General features: G+C 36.6%; 1 long non-coding RNA gene across 3 annotated transcripts in view; it reads left to right on the plus strand.

Annotated features, from left to right (window-relative positions):
• The window catches only part of LOC127507559 (uncharacterized), a 51,668-nt gene extending 29,102 nt beyond the window's left edge, over positions 1-22,566 (plus strand). Inside the window, exons 4-8 of one of the 3 annotated variants that reach the window (XR_007928381.1) lie at positions 3,512-4,183; positions 7,902-7,937; positions 15,129-15,241; positions 17,123-17,198; positions 20,429-22,566. This is a non-coding gene — a long non-coding RNA (uncharacterized LOC127507559). Of the gene's footprint in view, positions 1-3,511; positions 4,184-7,901; positions 7,938-15,128; positions 15,242-17,122; positions 19,628-20,428 lie in introns of those variants that run through there. The other 2 variants (XR_007928380.1, XR_007928379.1) reach the window with 2 other exon arrangements.
• Positions 22,567-22,941: the final 375 nt, after the last annotated feature.

A 22,941-nucleotide genomic window follows, 5' to 3' on the forward strand; every position in this document is an offset into this window, starting at 1 on the left:
TGCGACGAGCATCGGTGTGTTAGTGTGCGAGGACAGACATGAGCCAGTGCCGAAGGGAATGGGTGCGCCCTCGTGCATCGGCCATGTTAGATCAGTCCGAGCGCAGCATTCACACTTTCAGACACAGAAAGACGCTGGTTAAGAAAGTAGCCCCACCTTCTGAAGTGTCACAATCTTCCCTCAGTCCCCAGAGAAACTGCAAAGAGAAGTGTTGAGTAAGTCCGCAAGAGATTTTCACAGTTCGCAGGCTTTCTCTCTTTCTGCGCTCTCATTAGTCTAGCCACCGAGAGGAAGAGCGAGGGGAGAGAGAGAGAGAAAGCTGCAGTCGGGAGGGGAAAAAAAAGTTTGTACAGCGAGTCCGGCCTCAAGGGGTTTCGGGAGCGAGCGCCAGAGCAAACAGAAAGTTTTTGCTCTGTCCTTTCCTTTTAATTTATTACAAAAGCACCTCAATGTCAGGCACTGGGAAGAAATGAAGGGAAAGGATAGCGACACTTCCCTGAGATGAGGGTGTGTTTGAATGAACATCTAATGTTTTTGCCGTTTTCTTTCCCAGCCTTGTTCGGTCACCGCAAGGGAGGGATTTAAGAGAACGGGGCAGATGGACAGATGAACGAGGAGTAGGGAGAGAGAGAGAAAGGGCACATGAGGAGAGCTGTATCGTGGGGGGTGGAGTCTGTTCGTTCTCCCGCTTTCTCATTGGCTGGAAGGTCAGAGTTGTTGCTAAATCCAGTGTAGAGACTCTGATTGGTTGAATGTGGGTGTTTCTTCAAGTACAGGCACTTGAATAAACCAGTGGCTGATTTGTATCATCTAACAGACTTTAGTTTTGTATTTCTGATATGAAATTGTCTTATTTTTGCTTTGTTCTAGTCCCAAACATCCAAAACTATGAAAATGCATTTTTAAAACTATAATGATCTAAACAAAAAGTGAAAAGAGCATTGACTATTTCAGTATTTATAATGTGAAAATTATTTATATGATTTTTTTTTTTACACTTTGTGGTGTAATTTCCACCTTTTGTCCCTAATAAGTTTTATTTGAGGTTAGTATACTTGTTTATCAAGGAGACTGCAATGTCAAATGAAGACTTCAAGATAAAAATCAAGGTAAATATCATTTGTTAGCAGAATATTTCTATTGTGCATCATTTCCAGTCATTTTTTTTTAAATATGCAAAGTGGGAAAACATTATTTGTGTGTATTTAAGATGCATAAAATGCTAGTTATGAAATTAAGATTCCAATAAAAATGTTTAAAATGTCATTTCCACCACAGAATGGTCATTTGTGATGTGGAAAAGACAATGTAAGTCCACTGTTGGACGTGGTTAGTAGACAAGTTTTAGGAGAGTTTATTATCCTTAAAGTCGAAAAGACTTCCTGGTTAGAGGAAGAGTTCACACAAAAATCTACAATCTGTCATTATTTACTCACCATGTCATTCCAAACCTGTTGTTTTTTTGGCGTTTTTGCCGTTATTATGATAGGACAGTAAGCAGACAGGAAGTGAAGTTGGAGAGAGGGGGGGTGGGATCGGGAAAGGTCCAGGACTCGATCTCTGGTCCCCCGAAGCGCAACGGCACTATATGTCAGCGCTGCCCACGAGGCTATCGGCTCTAACCAAACCTGTTGTTTTTTACTCGGCTCTTTTTCGTACATCATTTCCATCATATCACAACAGTTTATTATCCTCAAAGTCAAAAAGACTTGCTGGTTAAAGGAAGAGTTCACACAAAAATCTAAAAATCTGTCATTATTTACTCACCCTGTTGTTCCAAACCTGTTTTTTTTTTTTTGGCATTTTTGCCTTTATTATGATAGGACAGTAAGTAGACAGGAAGTGAAGCTGGAGAGAGAGGGGGGGACGGTATCAAGAAAAGGTCCGGGACTCTGGTCCCCCGAAGCGCAACGGCGCTATATGCCAAACCTGTTGTTTTTTTACACAGCTCTTTTTCAGACTCAAACTCGGGTCGCCTGAAGCGCAATGACACTATATGTCGGCGCTGCCCACTAGGCTATCGGCACTGACCAAACTTTTTTTTTTTACGCAGCCCTTTTTCGTACATCTTTTCCGTCGTATCACAACAATAGTCCATATGACTCGTGCACTATATTCCAAGTTGTCCTTTATTTGAGGAATACACCAAAGTTTAAGCTGTTATTCAATGAATAATCTTTATTCAAAATGGGCATTGTGCATTGTGTTTGGACACACATGTGAACTTTTATACTTACTTATAATTACTTTTATACTTTAGACTCGAACTCGAGTCGCCTGAATCACAATGGCGCTATATGTCAGCGCTGCCCACTAGGCTATCCGCACCGACCAAACCTGTTGTTTTTTACTTAGCTCTTTTTCGGACTCAAATTCGGGTGGCCTAAAGCGCAATGGCGCTATATGTCAGCGCTACCCACTAGGCTATCGCCACCGAACAGCTCTTTTTCGTACATCATTTCCGTCGTATCACAACAGTAGTCCGTATAACTCATGCACTATATTCCATGTCGTCTTAAGTCATATGATGCTTCATTTGAGGAATACACCAAAGTTTAAGCTGTTATTCAATGAAAATCTTTATTCAAAATGGGTGCATTGTGTTCGGACACACATGAAAAACGTCGATATGGCATGTACTATTATACTTCATGGTGTTTTTTTCCTTTTAGGAATTGCTGTGTAAACGTTATTCAGAGATCTATAATTAGTGTTCAACATTTTTGATCTTCATGTTAAAGTGAACTATTAAAGCAAACCTTTAAAGCAACCAAATGAATGTTTGCGGGAAAGATGACCTAAAAATAAGCCAGCTGTTTTTTATGTTCAGAAACAGTGTGGAATTCAAAGTTTCAAATACTTTTTTGCTGTGTTCTTCTGCTGTATTTCCACTCCTTTCTTTCTTTCTTTCTGCTGGGATTATCCGTGTGTGTGTGTGTGTGTGTGTGTGTGTGAGAAAACACACTGAGTCTGCGCACTGGGGGAGGAGTATCTATGTCACACTCCCTCTCTCTCTCTCTCTCTCCGTCTTTCTCCTCCCGCTCTGGACTTGCTGTTTTTCCGCCCTCCCACTTCTCTCTCTCTTTATTTGTCTCTCTCTCTCTCTCTCTCTCTCTCTCTCCCTCCCTCTCAAGTGCAAGGCCATGTGGGACGTCTGATGAGGAGTTTCACCCCTCTACGTCTCCAGTTTCATATCTCTTTCCCTCTCCACCGTTCTTTCGCTTTCCGTACGGGTTCCTCGAGCCCCGCTGTCTTTGTGCTGTACGCAAGGTGGAAAGGAGTTTTTAGAGAGTGCAAGAGGGGAAAAAAGGGGAAAGAAAAACCCTTTTTTTTTTGCCATGAGGGCCTTCTGACTAGAGCGCGACAGAGGCTCCTCCACAAACCTGCCAACACACTCCCGCTTTCCAGCACGTTCCTGAGCTTTTCCATGCACCTGATTGCAGATTTTTAGCCAGGTTTGGTTCTCAGAGTGCCTATTTTGACACATTTCTTCTCCGATTTTATCGAGCAGGCGAATCCACCTCGACCCGCAGCCCACACCAGAGCAGCGGCAGGCCCTTCGGAGCAGCGAAAACCCATTTTGGAAGTACTGACCTGCAACTTACCCGTTCCTGATCCGGAATTCTGGAGTGAAGCGGCTCCGTTCTGGGACAGGTGCCAGTTGCTCACAAAAGGCGACCGAAAATCGGTGATCTGCACGTTGTTGGGAGTGTAAGGAAAACGGCATGCAACTATCGCAGAAAAAAAAGTGAAGGATGGTCGCGAGGGGAGGGGAAGATGTAGAAAAAGAGGATCGTGAAGGAGGAGGTGGGGGGGCGTTCAACACTCCTCGGGCCTCCGAGAGCTGATCGCATGTGCCGTGGAAACCACGGGACCATTTGCATGCGGCAGACACGCTAATTGTGTGTTTGCTAACACGCACCATTCAGCGAGACGCGCTCCGGTCCGCAGACGGGGTTCACACACGCCTCCCAGACGCCCCGGAGGCCTCCTATTGTTCCAGAGGCCCAGCCGAGCAGCCGGCGAGCCTAACCAGATCCCTGCGCTGAGAGGGTGGACTGGAATTCGAGACCGGGATAGCGGAACGGGACGGCTTGCTTTTTCTCTCTGCAGCAAGACATCTAAAGAAAAAGAGGCCTGCGGAAAGCACTGCCTCCGGACGCTGACGTCCTCGCAGATGTGTGTAAGTCACAGCAGTGTGCGTGTGTGCGAATGTGTGTGTGTGTGTGTGTGTGTGTGTGTGCTTTTTTCCTTCTCCGATGCACAGACATGCATTTCGAAAACACACTGATTTGGGTCTAATGCAAAGGACACCAGTGAAGAAAATGTTTGTAATTCAGATTTATGAAGTATCACTCAATTTGATACTATTCCGAAATGTCTGTAAATGCATTAAAATCTATCCGAAATGTATTACATTTACTCATTCGGATGCATTGAAATTTATGAGTATACTTATGCTGATACTCTTCAACCATGTTGAAATGATACTTTACTGTGTTACGAAACATTTGTACGTAGCGGTCTTGTTTTATTAAATACAACACAGCGAAAGAGGTATTCATCAATATTTATATTTGGGTCAAAATGTTTTTTTTTTCTTCTAAATTATAATCGGTAGCAAGAGGCCTGGCTTCAGTCTTTGTATTTGGCCTCTATTGAATTATAGTCCTGGGCCTTTGATCAGCTGTACTGTGATTTTATTTATTACATGCAATCTTTTTTATAATGTATTTATTTTTAATTGCCATTGCATACAGCGATTTGTTTTTTAGGTGCTTTTTTAACCAAAAAATATTTAAACTTACGAAATGCACACGTGGTTCGCTCTATTAAAGTAAAAATTTAGCACAATGCATTTAAAAATCAACAAAATTATGATATAATACTGATAATTATGCTTTAACACATTTATGATTCATTTAATAGCTAGCACTGCTCGGAAGGATTTTTTTTTATATATATATATATATATATATGTTTTTATATATGTTTTAAAGACAATATGGCATACTTAAATCTTAAATATAGTTCATACATCCATATGCAAAAGGGTTTTAATAAAAAAAAAAAAAAAAACAATCAGACAGTTAATTTTATAAATATATTCCCTAAATAAGTTCAGTATCGTGATCATATTTGTTTAATATTATATAGTTGCGGTTTATTGAATTCCGGACTGTAAAGGCTTGTTTTTTCCTGATAATTATCAGACGGGAAGTTGGATGTTTTGTTGTGATGCATGTGGTGTAGATTTATACCTTCCAGCCAAATACTCCTGCTATAACTCTCATTAGGGGTGTGGAATTATTCAATTGGATTCCCGGATTGTGGTCTAGTGTGTGTGTGTGTGTGTGTGTGTGTGTGTGTGCGTGTGTGATTTTACCTGTCGTCGAATTTGCTGACTTTGCGACTTCACCGTGTTTGGCAAAGAGCTGCCAGATCAAGAACAGGGCACTTCGTCGGATGTAGAGAGACTTCAAACATTTTAACTGTGAAATGTGTGTTAGCGCCTCATGCACACACACAGTTAGAAGTACTTCAAAAATACATATGTATTAAAGTAAAAAAAAAATTGCACACAGCTTTAAATGGAATTTTGGGAAAGTTCTATATATTTGCATCTCGACTGCTCACCCTCAGGTGCTTCAAAAATACATATTTATTATGGTAAAACTTTAACACATGACTTTGAATTTAATTTAGGGATATTTCTAAATATTTTCAAACTCGATTGGTCACCCTCGGGCACACACACACACACACACACACACACACACACACACACACACACACACACACACACACACACGGTGTCTGCAGTGAGGGGGTCTCATTCCTCAGTAGTTTGGGCCTCAGTGTGTGTGTGTGTGTGTGTGTGTGTGAAGTTCAAGTCCACCATTTTGATGCAGTGTGTGAATCGAGCTCTATCGATACTTCTAGACAATATGGATCAAAAATTATATCCATTTTACTGACGATATTAAACAGACCACGACTACATTTTTTATAATTGCCGCTGTATTTTAAGACAATTTAGTTTTCTGTCAAGCAAGTTTATTTACTAAAACGCACACACATACACAAACACTTTTTTACGAAGTTGTGATTTTAAGTTAAATATTTTTTAAATCTGATTGCATTTTTTTGTGCACATTTTTGGACACTGAAATACTGGCTTTTACCAGCTTTACTTACATTTACAATTGGATAAAAGAGATCCATAGATTAAATAAATGATGTTTTTTTTTTTTTTTTAATCTAAAAATGCGAAAGCTTCATTTAAGGTTTAGTGTTAGTTTATTTGAATTATAATTAGCTTTATATAAAATCTATAATTTTATGGTAAAATCTATGTGCGTTTTGCATTGTCTTGTGCATGTATGTGTACTCGCATTTTTTTAAACCATATATTTAAAAAAAATATTCAATATGTTTATTTCAAACTAAACTAGCAAACACACAAAGATCAGAATTGCAGATATTATAAAGCTTTTAGTGTATGGTTGTGTATTAGCGTGTGTATTGAAGCCAGTTTAGTCCCAAAATAATTTAATATTTCACGGTTTTTATGATACACTGATCTCGTTTTATTTTTAGTTTAATCCATGTAAGTATTTTTAATCCTATTACTTTTGTCACAATTGTCTTTGTTTTCTGTAATGTGTTTGGGACACTAACAGTGTAACACACATTTTAAATATACTGCATATATATACTATTTTAAATGTATAATTTGTATATACATTAGCCGCAATGAATTATATTTAATCATAATTCGTTTCTCTTATCCAAAGTCCGAACTTTCACCACAACGTCAGTATCATTTGTGTTTGCCGACAGATTTATTGCTAGATCATTTTTTGTAAAGTTTGTTGAACGATTGTTATTGGCAAAATAGATTTACGCATATTTCCGTGTTTTTGCGATATGCACCAAATGTTTTGCGGAAAAGTGAGACAAAAGAAAGAGTACAAGACAGAGAGTGTGTGTCCATGTGCATAACATGATTAAAATACACAATTATCAAGCTCATATGCAAAACTGTAGATGTCGTCTGAAGTTAGAGTCATGAAAAAGTATATAAAATAAGTATCATTGGCTTTAAAGGTCACAATAATATTTGAATTTATTTTTAAATATACTTATACTGTCAATAATATGTTCTCTTTTTAAAAACACTCTATACTGTGCATTTTTGCATAATAAAGCAATTTATTGTTATGCATAAAAGAACACAAATCATCATTTTTCTGTATAATATTACAAAATCCTGTTTTTTGGAAATCCTCAGTCATATTATAAATGTGGATTTCGTAGATCTCTGGGGAAAAAAAAATCTTTTTTCTGTATTTCTTGTTTTATGTTATGGCACCTTATTTATTTATATTTGTACAAGCTCATGTTTAGTTGTTCATAAATTCAGTTTATGTGCTTTAATGAGAAATACATTACATTTTTCCAACTAACGTTATGTCTGTTTTATTTGTAGAATTGCTAAATTTAAAATTCGTGTCTTTGAATGACATATTCACATTTAATGTCTTTATTCACATTGATTGAAGCCTCTTCTATTTTTTCATGATCAGCAAATTTAATAATCACTAATTACTTCACCTCTTTGATCAATAATTCACTGAATAAATCTCTGCTGCCGTGATCAATTAAGCTTATTGATGGCTATGGTTCATTAAATTAAATAACAAAATGTTTAAAAACAGCATGATTTAATTATTTAAAAATGTAGATGTTATGCTTTCAAATGCATTTCACATGGATAAAGTAGAGTGAAATATCACAAATACTGCAATAACTGATATATTTTATATAAGCAAACAAATTACTAAGTCATTTTGCAAAATTATAATTATAATAATACGTTTTTATGTGTTTTTCCTTAGTTTGAAATGGACTAACGGAGATGCAGTGCTGCACAGGTCAGTATGGATATTATTTTCTTTTTTTTTTGAGCTACTTAAATATGAATAATTGTTTAATTTATAAAATAAAATGAATGCCTGTCATTTAACAACCACATGTAGCCACTTTATATTCACTGATTTGATGCTCCATCCTCTAAACTTCAAGTTCAACAGTTGGTGTTACACTGAAATGTGTTGATTTTTTTAAAAAAAAAACACTATTTTATTTATTTATTTATAAAATCAGAAATCATTTTCCGAAAGGACCAATTATATTACTGTTTCAGACGGTGAGGTTGAATATAATGGGCTTTGGAGGGAAACACGTTTCCATTCTTATGCACCTGACAGTGGCGCCCTCTAGAGTCCGGCTCTGACACTGATTCACAATCCCACAATCACAAAGCACATGACGAAATTCATTTGTAAAACACCCCGTGCAATTGTTAAATTATTTCACTTTAGCCCTATTCGAACGGGGACTAGTTTTCTAAACAATATTTGAATTACAATTCAAATCACCCGACGTCTGTCATGTATCATAAACATCTCAGTGTTTATAGGTGCGTTCACACCATGTCGTAATTACCGTAATCACGAGATTTCAACTTGTAGAAGGTGTTCAAATCCTCATAGAGCTTGGAAGATTCTTAGAGCTCCTACTTGTATCACCTGACCACTGCAGATTCATTTAGGCATTGATAGTGTTGCCACTGAAATGCACAATTCCCAGCTTAGAGAAAAACGTCACATGGTCGTCATCTCGAAATTACTCTAATTACGACATGGCGTGAACGCAGCTTATTACAGAGGTGGGAGTGTGTGTTTTCTAGACGTCGTCCTGTGCTTGCGTTCATCACGTATGACGTATATGATTTTCTTATTGATGTAACTTTAATTTAGTATTAAAACCCTATTGAAATAGACGTCTCATGAGTTTATAGAAGTGGCTGTTTATAATAAACCCACATAAGTGAGCAGAGAAATCTAGACAAGTATCCTGACACTGATATTAATATGGGCAGTTTCTGCTCTATTAATTTTATTTTTTTCCTCGCATACTATCCATATGGAAATGAAAGCATGCGAAAGATTGGTAGCTCAGGTAGATCAAAAAACACATGAGGAGGAGAAGCGTTAATATATTACAGTATTGGCAGCCACAGATATTAACATTCGGACGGGATTCGATTTCTCAGAGCGTCGCTGAGTTTGCCGTTGTGTGAGAAGAACACAGATTCGGACTGGATTAAAATCACTAATTTTTCTAACGTCCTCCATGAAAACTAGTCCCGTCTGAATAGGGCTTTTAACTAAATGTACGGTGTTGAGTCCAAGAGAGTAAAAAACATCTTCCAGTGCACTAGCTGTGGACGTATTTAGCAGATTTAGGGTGTGTTCACATTTGGCGGTTTGGTTCGATTAAAATGAACTCTGTTGCGATTGCTCTGTTTGTGTGGTTCTTATGAACAAGCGTGCCATACGAATCCTTGTGCGCACCAAACAAGTGGAGCGAGACCCACATTTTCGGGGGATCACGATCCGCTTCTAAAAAAACTCTGGTGCGATTCAACACGGACTAAACGAACCAAAAACAGGACATGATATCACAACATGCGACCCTGAAAAGTCATAGTCACGATGTTCCCCATTACAGTTCAGTACAGACGTTGAAAACGCATCTCCTTGCACCAGATCTTCGTTTGTGTGTGATGGAGGAATTCCTGCTGTTGTTTCGACTCCATTTTATAAGCTCTTCATGAGTTCTCAGCTGGTCAAAATACCATCATATGTACGCACATACAACAAGTGCGTACACACAGCATTGATTTAGATAAGTTCAGTCGCAAAATATACATCATAAAAGCCATTTTTTTGCTTTGTATCTTTAGGTTCGGTGTTAAAAATGACAGTGTGAACGCTAAGTGAACCAGGACTAACTGTATCTTCTTTTTTTTTTTGAGAACCGAACTACATGTGGCCCGTTCACACCAAGAATGATAACTATATTTGCGTCCACACCAACGAACGATAACAGTCTGTTTATTCTAAGCTCATGCGCTGTGGTTTCAAAGTGCGTATAACATGTTTTTGCTGTTCTTGTTGCATTTACACGGCTTTAACCAGTAGATGTCCTCAGCATGCTATGTTTCGAGTGAATAGCTAGTGTAATCGATCTAATCTAACAGTGAATTTAGCTGACGAAGTCAATATAGTGGAATAAAAACAACGCCTAGTCCTTTTCACTGCAACGTCAATGGAAGCAAGACAATGTTGTCAAAACTAGCGCTGGATATCTGAGGTAATTTTATGTTACACTGTTTGCTAGCCTGGCATAATGATCTCATTTTTTGACTTGTCAAACAGTGGTGGCTTTTTCTGGACTTCGGCGATTTAACTTCATCCGCCATTTTAAATGTGCTTAAATTATAATGGATTCTGATTGGCTGTCAGTGTTTTAACGTACAACAGCTGGAAAAAATCGTTCTGAAAGTGATCCCAACGATATCTTTCCTCTATATCTGTGGTGTGAACTCTGCTATTCTTTTATATTCAGAACGATTTTTTTTTAACTATATCGTTATCTTTATAGCTATCGCTCTTGGTGTGAATGGGCCTTTAGTCTCAATTGAGAAAGAGCCACATGTCGTTTTAGTCCTCAGCTTTCCTGCCCACAAGTCACGACAAAGCTGTGGGTGTCTTCGTGCTTTCGTTAAAGTTTTTGTTTTTTAATAATGTATTTTTTCCTCCTGAGTGGAGAGACATGCCTAGTTGAACTTGAACGTCTTCATTTGTTTCTGCCTAATATTGGTCTTAAAATGTGTCTGTCTTACAGCTGATTGCATGATTACTCACTTTTACCACACTGAAGAAAGAAATTGGTGTCGGATTTACAATTTTCACTCCGAATTATAAATGCTAGTAAATCTCACAAATAATTACAAAGAAATGGCAAATAATACATTAAATTAAACATGAAATTTGAAGTAGATTCTCCATTAATCTTCATTTTAGTTACGAACAGTGCAGTTGCCAATAAATCAAGTGTAAGTCATGTGGTTGTGACTACATTTCTGAGAAATGGGTGACTTTAGATAGAAGAAGAATGAGTAGCGATAGAGTCCGTAAATGAAGAAATAACAGAATTCCTTCTTATTTAGCCGCTCAATTGTTGCCAACGGACTGCATGTAAATAAGCTCCTTCACAGCATCCATCGGCCCCTCTCAGAGCCCTGACCTTGGATCCGAGCCATAAACTTATTTTTTCAGCATTGGCAAGGATCTATAGCACCATTGTGACCTCTCTCACCACCTTTACCAGCTGAAATCTGTCCTAGTTTGACTAGTCTTAGCAGTGTTGGGGAATATCTACCGAATTTTTTATGGAAACTAACACCTGACTATACGTTGCACCAGGTCAAAATTCAGAAATAATGTAAAATACATTAAAGAAATATTTACAAACATTATAAACACTACAGACATGTATCTTTGTGCATATTTTGTGTACTTGATGTTAAATGCATTATATAAGTCGCTTTGGGATATAAGCCACTGTTTCAGATGATAAAAACCATAACTTATATTATGGAAAATATGGTAACTGTGAAAGAAGTGATGCTACTAATTTGACTACGCTTCAGCTTAGGTGTGTTTATGAACAAGTCGTGAAAAATGGTGTAAAAAATCTCCTCTCATATGTCGCACTGGAAAGTCTTGATTTGTTAAAGTGAATCAGTTTGTTCAAATGATTCATGCAAATGAACCAGTTCAAAAAGAATCAATTCTACGATTTGAGTCTTCACACAAAATTCTGCCATCTTTATTTAGCTAAACAATCCTTCCTGTTTTAAATCCTAGTATTTTATCCTAAATTTTGAGTAAAATGAAGTGCAAACTTGTTGATGAATCATAAAAACGTTCGGACACGTTTTACTAAGGCTGATTGATTTTCATTTTCATTCATTTTGATTTTGTCTTCCAACGATTATGAATTGACGTGAAACGATTAATGTGTCGCATGGATTCCCGATGTTTTTATCGTTCATCAACTGGGAAAAAAAATCCATTCTGAAAGTGATTCCCACAATATAATTTCTTTGTGCCGTTATCGTTATAATTGTGCTGTGGACTCTAGATTTATAATGAATTTTTAGACTTATATTGTTATCGTTATCATCCATGGTGCTTTAATCTTAGAGCAAAAGGAGTAAAACAAGTTTGTTTGCTACTAACAAGCAATGCTAGTCTTACACAACAGGCCCAGGATTGACTTCGTACCAGTTACTGCTGCTCCCCTGCTTGGGTTTGGCATAAAACACCATCCATATTGCTGTGTAAAAATGAATTATGAACTATATTGCATAACTGTACCCAACACGCACAAATTTCCATGCCACCTCCTGTAGGAGCGCAGCACACAAATCTCCCAGAGTTCCTCTCCCACGAACCTGTGTCTGCTTACATTTCCACCGAGCAGATGGCCACACGGCATGGCATGGGATCTCTCGCGCTGTGATGCGTTCTGATATGTAAGGGGAAACTTCACAAGCGGACCGTAAAGGAGAAGTGGTTTGTTTTCTGATGGACTGTTTCGGTTTAGACGGCTCCACAAATTTGGTAAAAGATCATAACATCCACAGTTTAGCTGTAGTATTTGTAGTACAAACCATGAACACAGAATAGCTCATCATTCCTATCGTTGGATCAATGTAACTATGTTTTGTCTGGAACAAACTAGGTATTCCCTGCTGGAAAGTTGTAGTAAACTAACTACCATCTTGTTTTTCATGTCCGCGGGTTGAAGCGACCCCAAATAACATGATATTTAGCCACTGGAATGCGAATTTTACCAGGGGAACCCTGCCAAAAACGCGGATTTTACCCCCTGGAACGTGATTTTTACTGTGGGGGACCCCCTGAAATCCGATTGGGCTAGTTTTGAGTAGCAATTGGGTGGGTTTTGTTGTGAAAATCTGGCAACCCTTACCGTTATTGGGATATTTTGCCTTGTGAACACAGAATAGCTCATCATTCCTATCTTGGATCAATGTAACTATGTTTTGTATGGAACAAACTAGGTATTCCCTGTACCTAGTTATGTAATCAGATTACTTTTTCAAGTAACAAATAAAGTAACGCTTTACTTTTATATTTACAACTAAATATCTGAGTTACTTTTTCAAATGAGTAGCGCAAGTTACTTAGTTTTCCCATGTATTGACCAAGTGTGCCGCACATGTCCTGAAAAGTGAAGCCAAAGCATTTCGATCGCCCCCCCCCCCGGTGGCTGGCTGCAGTATAGGTCCTTCTCCATGTAATCGAATGAGACACAAACCAAACAAAAAAATCCAATTACGCTTCAAGTTTTTTTTCCAAAGATGGTTTCTGTCATTTTAGGTAGTTCTCATCACTCAGATGTATATTCAAGTGTTCGTTTTTCCAGTAAGTTTGGTTTTAGTTTGATATTTGATGCTATAAAAACAGGGTGTAATGTCATGATTGACAGCTGTGCTTGCGGGAGTTTGGCCGGGACCTTGATGCCGTGGCTTTACCTCAGTATCACTACCAGTGTTGCCAAATCCATGGTTTTCCCGTGGAATTGGGCTACTTTAACACTGTTGCCGCGAGTTGTTTTTCATGTCTGCGGGTGGAAGCAACCCCAAATAACACGATATTTAGCCCCTGAAATGCGAATTTTACCTGGGGAACCACAACAAAAACGTGGATTTTCTTCTCCAGAACACGTTTTTACCAGGGGACCCCCCTGAAACGAGATTGGGCTAGTTTTGAGTAGAAATTTTGTTGTGAAAACTTGGCCACCCTGACCGTTACTGCACAGCTGAAAGGTTTGTTTGAGCTGCGCCCTCTACTGTACAGGACATGCATTTCCTTCAGCCTGAGGCTTATTCATTTCACTTTTGGTTTGAAAGGGCCTTTACATTTGCCATAAATATAAATTATGTGATTTTTTTTGTTGTTAAAAAACAAACAAGCAATGCACGGCACAAGGTTAGGGACGTCTACTATCGCAAAAGAGGCCCAAGAAAGAGTTGAGGTATGTTCACGGCGCTCTAATAATAGCATAGCAACAGATGCGTTTCAGTCAGCGGGCGAGGAGGGTACGAGGTGACGTGACAGAGGCTGACTGGACTAATGAGTCATTTTGATCAAGTCGAGGCTCTCTATCGATATAGCAGATACTGGCTCACTGTTTGCTAAACCACAAGACATTTGATCATAGATGGGAGTAGGAATGATTGGAAAACTGATATTTCTTGCATTTATAAATCTCATCAGCATCACTCGTATAAGAAAACTAAATCATGTTTTGTCATAAAAACATAATTAGCCCAAAAAAAGCTAGATGTGAATTATTCAGTCACATCATTTGTTGATGTAAATGTTTGGTGTGCATTTATTTTGTTAATTATTTGGTAAATGTATTTCCATTGTAGTTTATGCGCATTTGCTGCATAAAAATGGTCATAAATGTTTAAACAAAACAAAAAAAACATTAATTTTTTAATGCACTTTGTGAATATTTTACTTGAGAAAAAAAATTGGATGGACAGCAGGCTATTGTTGTTTGATATTTGACTGTGGTTAAAAATAAAATGATGCCTGTTATTTTATATTAAAAAAATGGCATGCATTTTTAATGCACATTTTGCATTATGCAATACCCAAAAAAAGTAATAAAAATGAGTGGACGGACACCAGACTATTGTTATGGTTTGATATTTGATTATGGATAAAATAAAGTAATTTTACATTAAAAATGCATACATTTTATTTTTTATATATATTTTATTTTATTTCCATCCAGCATTTTTTATGCAATACCCTGAAATTTGAATATAAATAAGTGATGGATGATATTTGACTGTGGTTAAAAATAAAATAATACCTGTTATTTTAGATTAAAGAAATTGCATGCATTTTTAATACACATTTTGAACATTTTACTTAAAAAATATTATTTGTATTTTTTATATATATATATATATATATACACACATACATCCAGCATTTTTTTAAGCAGTGCCCAAAATTTGAATAAAAACGAGTGATGGACACCAGGCTATTGTTATTGTTGTTTGATATTTGACTGTGAAAAAAAGAGCATATGCATTAAGATTTCCAATGAATAAAAACTTCAGTTTGCTATAGAGTGTTGCATTAATGTATTTATGCTTCTTTCAGGACCTGATAGACAGACATGGTCACCACGAACCGTCGTCGTATGGAAAGAGCAGTGAGAAGATTCTTCAGAATTCACCTTCTGTGTTTCACGGACGAGTTTGAACAACACGAGGGTGAGTAAACAAGTTCTGTGTGAACTGTCCCTTTAAGGCATTTGGCGGGCATCGGGTACAGTACACGGGGCTGCGATAGAAAACACAGTGAGTTGGGTTGTCAGGTGCTGTTGGCAAAGGTTAACGCTCTGCTTTAATAACAGGATGCAGCTGCTCTCCTTCATGAACGCGCCAGACTGACTCAGTGCGGGCCTGACCAGAGAGATGGCCCATAAGTCTTTTCTGGCCTGTCACTAAATAGCTTTTTCACATTGTATCAGTTACAGGGAACTGAGGAAACTCTGGCGTTAACAAGGCTAGTTTGGCCGGTGAGTGCTGAAAAATGGTTCAATTCAGGCTACGCGTCCTGCGCTGTTCGTGGGACAATGTGACGAAGGTCTGCTTTGGCCGAGGGCCTCTATTGGGCATTGTCTCACAGTTATGACAAATACAGTCAACGTTTGGGGAAATTATGAACAAATAACGTGGAAACTGTTGCTTGAATGATAGCGGGGAGGAAATTAGAGCGAGCCGGATTCCTTTGGCTATTGTGCGCGGTGTGACTGTACTCGGGAACCCGATCCGGCCTTCATTGATTGATCATTGCTCCACATTCCTCAGCCTTTGAAGTCTGCGGTCAGATTCAATGCCGGCCCGCCGAAAACCTTCATTGTCTCATTGTCTTACATCGAGCTGTGGAGTGTCGAAATCCTGTGCATCTGCTCTGCAAGCTTCATTGTAATAATGTTCATTATTTAGTTGTATTACTAGTGCCGTTTAGTGGAGCCCACTTGATGTTTGAACCACCGGATACACAATTTTTTTTTTTTTTGTAAAGAGGCCATAGTAAAAAAAATGCTTATGAAAATAGTACTGAGATTAAATGGATCATTCAGTCACATCGTTTGATGAGGTAAAGTCACATGACCTGTTGCATGTGCTTTTTATGTTAAATGTGTTTCCATCGAAGTGTATGCACTTGTTGGGAAAAAACTGTCAAAAGTTTAAATAAAAAAAATGTATTAATGCACATTTTTAAAATTGTATTTGAAAACAATATTACTTATTTTATTTTGTTTCTAATCTGGCATTTTATTAATGAAATACTCCAAAATTGTAATAAAATTAAGTGGATGGACTTTGGATAAAATAAAATAATGTATGTAATTTTACACACAAATATATACGTGTGTGTGTGTGTGTGTGTGTGTGTGTGTGCGCGTTTAATGCACATTTTGAAAAAACAAAACTTTTATTTATTTATTTATTTATTTATTTATTTATTTTTTGTACACTTTTATTTGATTTATTTCTAATCCAGAATTTTTATGCAACACCACAAAATTTTAATAAAAATAAGTGGATGGACGTATTTTTGTTTGTTATTTTACTTTGGATAAAATAAAATAATGTATATATATATATATACACACACACACACACACAAAATGTGTGTTTTAAAGCGCATTTTTTTGAAAGGGAAAAAAAAAACATTTCATTTGTTAATTTTTTAATTTTTATTTGATTTGTTTCTAATCCAGCACTTTTATGCAACACCTCAAAATTGTAATAAAAATAAGTGGATGGACTTATTAAAATAAATAAGTTAAAAGGACACATGATTTATAATTGTTTTATATTTGACTATGGATGAATAAAAAGCAAATGCATTAAGATTACCCATGAATAAAAACTTTCAAAAGTTTCAAAAGTCTCACACAAGGCTGACGTGATGAGATCAGAACAGTAACTGAGTTTAAATGAACATTTTAACCTGCTGAATCTCCGGAGAAAAAGACCTCAGTAATCTCACACGTGAGCTTCAGATCTCAGTAATGTCTCAATCTGTGCTCAGATCTCTAACTGGATTGACTCATTTGTGTCTGTTTTATCTCTCCTCAGGAGATGAAGTTGAACACCACGTCTGCAGCGGATCTGAATGCACCGGAAGTGTGTGATTTTATGTTACGTCGCATTGGTACGTGCATTCAGGTGACAGACACACTGCTCTGCTACATTTTATTCATAAATACAAAATTATTGCCGTTTTATTTATAAAAATCATGTCTTGCATACGATATATATGGAATTCATTTTAATTGTACCGTTGTTGAAGTCTAGCCTCAAACTCACTGCTGATTGGTTCTCTGGTTAGTGCAGTGACGTGCAGCTTCACGTTAGCTATGTTTCCATCCAAAGCTGTGAACTTAACTTATGCGCAACATTGGAATATCGCAAAAAACATTTGCAAATAAAGCACAGTGAGTCGAAGAGAACAAAATCATCACTTCCTGATAAACTGGCGCTAAATATGACTAAGAAAAGCAGAAGTAGAAAAATAATTTTCGTATATAATAAACGAAAGGAAGCGCGCAGACGAAACGCAATAAACGTGGAAGTTGTGAAAGACAGTTCTTAAGGTAATTATACTGATCCACTTCGACGACAGACTTTGCTCAGGCATTACAGAATGACCAAAACAGCATTTCAGATGTTGTGCAAAAAGATCAGTCCGCTGGTTAGTCCAGTTATGCCGTCCCATCAGGCAAAGTCACATGACTTTTTTGATACGCCTTGAAGTAAATGTGTTTCCATCGCAAAACAAAATTATCCGACTCAGTTGAGCATATAAGTTTTTCATGGGCATTTTTAGAGTTTAAGCGTGTCTTGGCATTTCCATCCAGCAGTTTCTTATGCGATATCCCAAAATGTGCATAAAAATATGTGGATGGAAACATAACAGTGTTGGAGAAAGTTACTTTTAAAAGTAATGCATTACAATATTGCATTACTCCCTAAAAAAGTAACTAATTGTGCGTTTGAAAATTTGGCGTTTTCATCACTTTCTAATGGGATACAAAAAATTTCGCATAAAAACAGGGTGATGGAAACTGAAAAAATGGTGTCCTGAACATTTTTATTGTTCATTTCATAAACTTGCACCAGCATGTGACGCATTCATTGGTGTTGCTCGTACATCAGAGACTCTTCTTACATGCGCTACCGTTCAAAAGTCGTACGTTTTTTTAAATATTTTTGAAAGAAGTCTCTTCTGCTCATCAAGCTTGCATTGATTTGATTAAAAATACAGTAAAATCAGTAATATTGTGAAACATTATTACTATATAAAATAGCTGTTTCCTATGTGAATATATGTTAAAATGTGATCAAAGCTGAATTTTCAGAAATCATTCTAATATGCTGATTTGCTGCTTAAGAAACATTTCTGATTATTATCAATGCTGAAAATATGATTATGGAAACCGTGATACATTTTTTTCAGGATTCTTTGATGAACAGAAAGTTTAAAAAAACAGCAATCTTTTTTTTAACATTATAAATGCCTTTACTGCCACTTTTTATTATTTTAATGCATCCGTTTATAGTGTTCACATGTGCATTTCTGAATTTCACATTCATATGTGGCTGTGTTTTGAGATGCACGCTCGTATGAATGTGAATCGTTCTGCCTCTGTGTTTGCACTCACACATACTTTTTGCGCTGCATATGTGTGACTTTACCTTCTCGCTGCATTCGCCCGCAGTGCCCTGCTGTAACTCATGCGCTCTCAGTCGTAGAGGTCACGCAGGGGTCACGGCGTCTGCGGCGTCGACCCTCCCCCACAGCCAGACACAAGCCTCGCGCAGTCCGTCCAGTCCCGCACATCTGTAACAGGAGCTGTTGGCGTATAAAAATAGCTGCTTCAGGCCTCTGCCCTGTGAACCCGGGGGCCGGCAGAGCCTCTCTTGCCCTATTTAGCATCTGCCGAGCAAACTCAGCTGTCTGGATTCCTCCCGTCTGCACCTGGGGCCCCTCGGGGCCGCACCATCGTCGCGGGGCGATCCTGATTAAAGGGTGTGCTGGGTAACCAGATTATAGAAACCCAAGAGGAAATCGGTTAGCAGTTTTATGGGGGTTTTGGTCTCAATCAAAAATGCATTTAAATGCAATTTATATTTATGTTTTAAAAATCTGGATTATGATTCTGGCTTAATGTCAAGGTCGAGGCTGTGTAACCGCCCTGTGATCATAAATAGTTTGGAAAAACTGCTTATCAAATCAATATCACTGTGGTATAACCAACATGCAGGAAGCTATTTTGCTGTCATGTGGCAATAAAACCATAAAACAAGAAATGAAATCACAGAAAGGACAGTTGTAAAACTTCAAATGTTCAACATTTTATCGCTTATGTATTAGTCAAAAAAATGAAACAACAAAATTATATTATATTACAAAATTTATATTAAATAATGTAATATTTAAAATAAATATTAAATATGTAATCATTATTATTTAATATATATAATTATATTTATATATAACATTATAATATATAACATTATTTTAATAATTATTAAATAAAATATTTAAATAAATAATGAAAATAATTATTTAATTAAATATGTTTATTACATTACTCTAATTTTAAACTTAATAAAATATTTAAATATAAATATATATACATATATTGTAGGATTTTGTGTTGATAGTTATCATTATAAATAAGGCTGCATTAATTTAATTAAAAATACAGTAAAATCAGTAATATTGTGAAATATTATTACAACTTAATATAACTGTTTTATATGTGAATATATTTTAAAAAGTAATTTATTCCTCTGAATTTTCAGCATCATTACTCCAGTCTGTAATAAATAATATAATATTTATATTTAAATAATTTTATATTAAATGTAATATTTGAAATTAAAAATTTATATATTTAAAAAATACATATTTAATCATTATTTAATATAAATTATATAAATTATATGTAGTATTTAAATATTAAATAAAATGTTTAAATAAATAATATAATATATAATTAATCATTATTATTTAGTATTTAAATATTGAATAAAATATTTAAATAATTAATTAAAATATTAATATTATATTTTGTAATATTTTAATATTATTATAATATTTAGTAGGATTTTGTGTTGAGAGTTTATAGAGATCTGACAGAATAGGGAGAGGGCAGGTTGGGATTGGGAAATGACCCAAACTGAATTCAAACTTGGGTTGCCCACATAACCGCCATCGTGCCACACATGTGCATCGTCCACCAACGTATTTGCTTTTTTCCTTGCTGATCTGACCGATCTTTCCTTTACCTAGACCCAAATCTGACCTCTTCCTGAAGAGAAAGCTTATCATAACATCAGCAGATCAAGATGAAGACTCATTTCTCTTCATTACAGATGCAGAAAGACAGGCGTGTGTAGATGAAGACGGAAGACGAACACTGATCAGACTGAAACGCTTCCTGAGCCCTTCATGAAACGTGCCAGTTCAAATCCACACAAACAATCACCTTCTTTCACTAATGCGCTTGTCTTTTTTAGTCTGTTCTTACCCTTAAATTTGATTGCTTTTTCAAATCTAAGTTCAGTTCTACTCTCCATATTTTAATTTTTTGTCATCAACGAGAGTTTAGACCCACTACAGGTGCTGCGGCCCCCGTTGAAGACTCCGGCTCTTTCTTTACGTTGGATGCAGCAGTGTTTTTGTTAATATTTTGAATTAAATTTTATTTTTATATTTTCTGTTTTCACTTTAATTTTGTTTAAAGTTTTAGCAATTTTGTTGTTTTTTTATGTCTATATAGTTTTTATTCATTTTTATTTATTCGTTTTTGTTTTAGTATGGAAGCTTGTTTTCTACCATGGGATGAAAAATAAAAAAGGTAACTGCGACTTTTTATCTCACAAACCTGACTTTTTTCTCAAAATTGTGAGTTTATATCTCAAAAATCTGACATTATTCCTCGCAATTCAGAGAAAAATCAGATTTGTGAGGGGAAAAAAAAGTCCGATTTGTGAGATAAACTCACAATTGTGAGAAAAATGTCCGAATTGTGAGGAAAAAAAAGCTTGATTTGTGAGATATAAACTCGCAATTGTGAGAAAATAAGTCTGATTTGTGAGAAAATAAGTCTGATTTGAGATATAAACTCGCAATTGTGAGAAAAAAATTTCGATTTGTGAGATATAAACTTGTAATTTAGACTTTATTTATCACAATTTCCAGTTTATAACTCGCCGTTCAATAAAGTCAGAATTGTGAGACACAAGTTTGCTATTGTGGGAAAAAAAAAAAGCTGCAAAAACCTTTTTATTTTTTATTCCGTGGCAGAAACAAGCTTCTATAATTTTGTTTTTTATTTATACTTTCAATTTGTTTCAGTTAACGTTTATTTTATTTCAAATATATAGTTTTAGTTTTATTAGACGATAATAACCCTGCTTCCGTGATGTACTGTAAGTTTATTTTCAGGCGGGGCTCGAGCGCTGACGTCTCTCCAGCGTATCACACTGTCCTTTGGGGTGAGGTAGTAGGTTGTATAGTTTTAGGGTGACACCCTTCCTGTTAGATAACTATACAACTTACTGTCTTTCCTGAAGAGGCTGTAATATCACCGTCATCTTCCTCTTGAACTCTGCGACGGATGGACATGAAACCGGAACACGACTAGACAGGACTGGGTTTGGATGGATGAAGTCTCTGGAACGGACTACATCCATCAAACAAATATCAAAACTGAATTACATGATGTTGATTAAGTGATTAATTGATCTCTTGATGTCTTGAAGTCTTGATGTTGTTTCTGGCTCTACTAGAAGAAGTTTTCATGCTTGAATGTTCATTATTTTTCCCATATTCTCCATTGTTGCAGCTCCTCTCGTCCTAATCTGTCAGTATGGACAATAGATAAGATCATTTTTCATTCTTATGCAAGTCCCCGGGAATATTTCAACATCTCGAGGCCTCGGCATTCAGGATTTTTTCATTTCGAACTTTCGAATCTTTGCCCGTGAAGTTCATTATTTTGCAGGATCCTCGAATGACTGCGCCTGTCATCGCGAGACGGTCGCTCCTGATGTTCGTACAGGGTGAGGTAGTAGGTTGTGTGGTTTCAGGGTAGTGATTTTGCCCCATCAGGAGATAACTATACAACCTACTGCCTTCCCTGGAGGGCAGCGATACGGCACCAGCAGGAGGCGCTGCATCTCTCATGCCATCATCAGGACATACAGGTACATTCAAATGGTCAAATTAACATTAACACCCAATGAAATGTTCTGAAACAATCTATATATATAGTCTATATGCTAATGTACTCCATCAACACTGACAAAATAAATGTTTCGCAGATGAACTAAAGCCTGTTGGTCATTCTGATATTTTGGAAAGGCTGTGGTTTAAACGGTTTAGCAGATAAATATTATGAGAATATAAATCCCATTCTGCAATTTTTGTGGTGTATCAGTTGTTATAACACGTCTGAGAGAGAACGATTTACACATAAAACTGCAATAAAACAGACTGTTAATAAAGATGTTTCTTGTTGTGTCTTGTTTCAAATTGCCTGAGAAAGAAAAAGCCTCTTTGAACAATAAATGAAATCTCACATACAGTAAAAGAGCATGTAGTTCTTCTAAGCTTTAGAAATATACTGATTCAATAAATTGAGATTGCATTGACTATTTTTGCACACACGTTGTAAAGCAGCTCGTTTAATCACTATTTCTAGATGATGCAAAACTCATCAGGTTTTAAAATGAATTCAGTATCATGAAATTCTTTTAAATCAGTAGACTTCAGTTGTTTATTCAGATTATTTTAGCCAGGTAAATGACTCTAACTAGCGACATGCACATCACACACATTAGGTTTAATGTCCTAGGGTTCATTTTTATTAATATATATATAT

Source organism: Ctenopharyngodon idella, chromosome 24 (genome assembly GCF_019924925.1).
Source record: "Ctenopharyngodon idella isolate HZGC_01 chromosome 24, HZGC01, whole genome shotgun sequence".
In the NCBI taxonomy this organism is placed as follows: domain Eukaryota; kingdom Metazoa; phylum Chordata; class Actinopteri; order Cypriniformes; family Xenocyprididae; genus Ctenopharyngodon; species Ctenopharyngodon idella.